Genomic DNA, 6,000 nt, shown 5'->3' with positions numbered 1-6,000 from the left:
CTTGGCCATATGGCGGTTCACTGTAGAAACCGTAAGGACCTTAAAAAGAAAAATAATGCTAATTTGGTTGAAAACAACAAAGATGAATTTTCTGGCACGGTGTCTGAAGTCAATTTGGTAACAAATGTGAGAGACTAGTGGGTAGACTCTGGTGCTACCAAACATGTCTGTGGAAACAGAGATATGTTCACCTCCTATAATAAGGTAGGGGAAGGAGAAAAACTCTATATGGGTAACTCATCTGCAGCTGCGGTTGTAGGAAAAGGCAAAGTTGGGCTCAAACTCACTTCTGGCAACTCTCACATTGAATGAAGTTCTTCATGTTCCGGACATCTGCAAAAATCTTGTTTCTTGTGTTGTTTTAGGTGATAAGGGTTTTAAAATTGTAATAGAATCTGGGAAATGTGTTGTAACTATGGGTAAGGATTATGTGGGGCAGGGTTATAAGACTGAGGGTCTGTATAAGCTTAATGTAAACTCTGCTGTTATGAATAAGAATGATTCTTCTGCTTATGTTTGTGAGTCTTTGAATGTTTGTCATGGTAGACTTGGACATGTTAATTATAAGTCAATGCTTAAACTAGCTGATGCAGGCTGCATACCCAAATTTAGTTTGGAAAAGGAACACAAATGTGAAATATGCGTAGAATCAAAGTATGCTAGAAAACCTTTTAGAAAAAATGTTCACAGAAATTCTAAACCCTTAGAATTAATTCACTCAGACCTACTTGACATGAAATCGGTTCAAACTAGAGGTGGTAAGAAATGGTTTGTTACCTTTATAGACGACTATACTAGGTACTGTCATGTTTATTTGCTTAGAGGTAAGGATGATGCCTTAGAAGCCTTTAAGAGGTATAAATTAGAAGTTGAAAACCAATTGAATACTACCATTAAAACCATTAGGTCTGACCGTGGTGGTGAGTACATAACTCCTATAGGAGATTTCTGTGTAGAACATGGCATAATACACGAGGTTACCATTCCTTATTCACCTCAGTCAAATGGTGTAGCTGAACGTAAGAACTGTACCCTTAAGGAGATGATGAATGCCATGTTAATTAGTTCAGGATTACCTTCGAACTTGTGGGGGGAAGCTGTCCTCTCAGCCTGCTATATCCTGAACAGAGTACCTTTTAAAGGATCAGATAAAACTCCATATGAATTGTGGAAAGGCAGACAACCTTCTTTAGCATACTTCAAAGTGTGGGGGTGTTTGGCTAAGGTTCAGATCCCTAAACCTAAAGCAACCAAGATAGGACCCAAAACTGTTGACTGTGTCTTCATAGGGTATCCTGAGCATACACCTTCATATAGGTTCATGGTTGTGAGTTCTGATATTTCTGAAATTGGTACGAATACTATTATGTAGTCTAGGGATGCTGTGTTTTTTGAAAATGTTTTTCCTTTAAAAACTGACTCTCGCAAGAGAGGTGTTGATCCCCTAGATGTCCCTTCAACCAGTCAGACTTTACCTTTAGAGGAAGATGAAGTAGAAATTGATCCTAGGAGAAGTAAAAGGGATAGAACCAAAACCTCCTTTGGACCTGACTTTGTAAAACTAGCAGAGTCTGATCCTCAGACTTATAGAGAAGCCATGACTTCACCGGAAGCTCCATGGTGGAAAGAGTCCAGTATTAGTGAAATGGAATCCATCAAATAGAATGATACATGGGATATAGTAGATTTACCTCCAGGGTGTAAGGCCATAGGATGTAAATGGATCTTCAGGAGGAAACATAACATAGATGGAACTATTCAAAAATACAAGGATAGGTGATGAGTGCCAAATATTGTATATATTTATCCCTTTTTGTTGGCATTTAACTCATCTTTTGATCATTAATTCTACATTTTATCCCATATTCTGTATTTTCATTGTTTTCAAGAATAAATATTTTTCTTACTTAATTTTGCATTTTTAGGTAATAAATAAAGTCTGGATGACTTGCGGAGCGGAAAAGAGCAGAAAAGTAGTGAAAAGCCGGGAGAAATCAATAGGTTAGTAGTTAAAGGCTACAAACAAAAGGAAGGTGTAGATTTCTTTGATACTTACTCACCCGTTACGAGAATTATTTCCATTAGGATGTTAATTGCTATAGCTGCGGTTCATAACCTAGAGATACATCAAATGGATGTAAAAACAGCTTTTCTACATGGTGAATTAGATGAAGAAATTTACATGGAACAACCAGAGGGATTTGTAGTGAAAGGTTGTGAAAACAAAGTTTATAAACTGAAAAATCTTTGTATGGATTGAAACAAGCACCTAAACAATGGCATGAAAAATTTGATCATGTAGTGTTTTATAGTGGTTTTAAAATCAATGAGTCTGACAAGTGTGTCTATACTAAACTTGTGAATGATGATTGTGTGATTGTATGCTTGTATGTTGACGATATGCTTATACTTGGTACTAACATGGATGTAATTAATTCCACTAAGAGCATGCTGAATGAGAACTTTGACATGAAAGACTTAGGCCCCGCAGATGTAATCTTAGGGATGAAAATTAGAAGAAATTCTAACGGTTATAGTCTTAGTCAATCTCATTATGTTGAATCTGTGCTTAGTCAATCTCATTATGTTGAATCTGTGCTTAGAAAATTCAATCATTTTGATTGTAAACCTGCTTATACTCCGTATGATCCTTGTTGTAAACTCAAAAAGAATAGGGGTAATGGAGTATCACAACTTGAATACTCTCGAGTTATAGGAAGTCTGATGTATTTGATGAACTGTACTAGGCCAGAAATTGTTTATTCTGTGAGTAGGTTAAGTAGGTATACTTGTAATCCACGGCAGGAACATTGGGATGCACTTTTTAGAGTGTTGAGGTATTTGAAATACACTTTGACCTTTTTTTTGAATTATGAAAGATATTCTACTGTCCTTGAGGGATTTTGTGATGCAAACTGGATATCATACTCAGAGGAGTCCAAGTCTACGAGTGGATATGTTTTCACTCTAGAAGGTGGGGCTGTTTCTTGGAAGAGTTCCAAACAAACCTGCACAACTCGATCCACTATGGAATCTGAGTTTATTGCGTTAGATAAAGCAGGAGAGGAAGCCGCATGGCTAATATGCTTTTTAGAAGACATTCCTCTCTGGCATAGGCTTGTGCCAGCTATATCTATACATTGTGATAATCAATCTGCCATAGCTAAAGCTAAAAACAGCTACTATAATGGGAAGTATATACATATAAAGAGAAGACACGATACCCTAAAACAACTAATCTCAAAAGGCGTTATTTCCATTGATTGAGTCAAGTCCAAGGAGAATATCGCGGACCCTTTAACGAAAGGTTTGTCCAAGGAGATAGTTAATAATGCATCTAAGGGGATGGGGCTTAGGCTCATTAAATAAACTTGCCATGAAGGATACTCAACCTTGCTGACTGGAGATCCCAAGATCAAGGTTTTGAATGAGAAACTAATTTGTGGTGGGTCAAGGTAAACACTATCAGAGAATTTCATTCTCTGCCCCTTCCCTATGGTGTAGACGTGATAGTGTGACTGCATGAGAAGGATGACTTTAAACTAAGTCTTAATGAGTTCTATAGTTTCAATTCAAGATTGAAGTGGGGTGTAGAAGTAAACACTCTTGATGGAACTAACCTATCTGAATGTGGAAGTGGGTCGCTTCCTATGAGAATAGAGATGATTCTCTAGAACATTCTGAGAAACGGGATTTGTCCAGTGCCAAAAAGGACACAACGACACGAACTTGACAGTACCTAGAGAGATATCACGCGTGGTTATTATCGCGGACTACACCAGATGATGGCAGTTCAAGACACCGCGTTCACTGTCCATCAAGTAATTCTGGCAATTTCTCACTAAGAAAAGGTTCAAGACCTCATGGACACCTCTTTCCTAAGTGGTATTTCTCGCTTTCCGTTTTATGATTTTGTCGGTATTTCATTCATGTGGGAGATTGTTGGAGAAAATGAGTTTATTTTTTTGTTTTATAGTCTTGGTGGGAATGGAACTTAGGACCTTGGGTCTCTAAGGGCACTTACTCATTTTCATATGATTGAATGAAAGTCCCACATTGGGTATAACTAGATAGTTAGTCCACTATATAGCTATTCCATTATGGATAGTTAGTAAAACAATGTGGGTGGAACGGGTGGGGCGAAATATTTTTTGTCGCCACTAAGGCCTGGGCGTATGGCTCGGGCTCGGGCCTCCGTCACTGACTGGTCAACCAAGACTTATCATTTTTGGAAATAATTAATTTGAATTATTTCCTAAAACGTTTTGAAAATCAAAATAAATTATTTCTTAAATGTGGGGGGCGTGTGACCTGGGAGAATTTATTCTCTTAATGAAAACAAATTTTCTAACGAATTTATTTGCATGGATGTCGACATTTCTTACCGTTTTTTGACTGTTTGATGACAGAATTATGTCGACATCTTGACAACATTATTTCGCATGCAGAATTATTTCGCACATTAATGTGCATTGATTTCACCTCCTATGTTCTCCTATAAAAAGAACTCTTCTTCATTTCTCTTTGTGTCCAGAAGAGCTACTATCCTCTTCTTTTCGTCTCTCTCCCTCTGTGTGGTCTTTTCTTTTCTTCCGTGCTTTGATGTTAAGTTCGTATGAGTGGGCAAGTATTGTAGTGCTAACAATACTTGTATCAGGCAGTTTTATCCTGGATACAACTTGACCACAGGGTATAAGCATCACTCGTTCTTGAGGCGTACCGGTCAACTATTGTATTAAGGACAGCGTGTTGAACACGTGACTCTGTCTTCTGTTTGTTTTCCATTTGAGTGTTTATTTACTTCCAGAAATTTTAATTCTAACATCTTCACATCTTCTTTGAGTGTTTTTTATTGTTACACCAAATCTTAACACAATATTTATTTCTCTGTAACAATGGGTAAGAACGATGTTGAAAGGCCAGCAAAATTTTCTGGGAAAGATTTCAAAAGATGGCAATCGAAGATGTTATTTTTTCTGAGTTATCATGAGCTAGATCATTAAGTTTTGGTTCCTTATGATGAGGGTTTGAAGGATATGGGACGTGAACTTGAGTTGGAGGATTGGGTTAGGCAGAACTATATGGCCAAAAATCATATTTTGAATTGTTTGGAAGATGCTCTGTATGACTTCTACATTGCAAAAGAGAACTTTAATTCTTTTAATTTATGGGCTGCTTTGGAGGCAAAATACCAAGCTGAAACTGCTGGAAGTAAGAAATTCTTGGTAGCTAGGCTTTATGAGTATAAAATGGTGAATGACAAATCTGTGGTTGATCAATTCCTTGAACTCCATCAAATTATGAATAAAATTATTGCGGAAGGTATGGTGATTGATGAAACTTTTCAAGTGTCTACTGTCATCGAGAAATTGCCTTATTCCTGGTCCGACTACAAGAAGAAACTGAGACATGAAACTGCTGAGTTTACTATGGTTGATTTGGGTAAGAAGATTCAAGTAGAAGAATTGTTGTGCGCCAAGGACAAAAATGTTTCTTCTGCAAGGGACATGTCTAACAAATCTCATGTGACTGAACACAAACGTTCCAATGCTGATAAGAACCGAAACAACTCCAAGAAACCTCCCGGCAAGAAAGGTATGTTTCAGAAACCCAAATCTAGTATTAATAAAATTAAGGGTGATTGTTATGCTTGTGGTTATCCTGGCCATATGGTTGTTCACTGTATAAACCGTAAGGACCTTAAAAAGAAAAATAATGCTAATTTGGTTGAAAACAACAAGGATGAATTTTCTGGCACGGTGTCTGAAGTCAATTTGGTAAAAAATGTGAGAGACTGGTGGGTAGACTCTGGTGCTACCAAACATGTTTGTGGAAACAGAGATATGTTCACCTCCTATAATAAGGTAGGGGAAGGAGAAAAACTTTATATGGGTAACTCATCTGCAGCTGCGGTTGTAGGAAAAGGAAAAGTTGGGCTCAAACTCACTTCTGGCAAGACTCTCACATTGAATGAAGTTCTTCATGTTCCGGACATCTGCA

This window comes from Papaver somniferum, chromosome 3 (genome assembly GCF_003573695.1).
Source record: "Papaver somniferum cultivar HN1 chromosome 3, ASM357369v1, whole genome shotgun sequence".
Taxonomy (NCBI): Eukaryota; Viridiplantae; Streptophyta; class Magnoliopsida; order Ranunculales; family Papaveraceae; genus Papaver; species Papaver somniferum.
The sequence above is the reverse complement of the archived record's forward strand: the minus strand, read 5'-3'. Positions refer to the sequence as shown.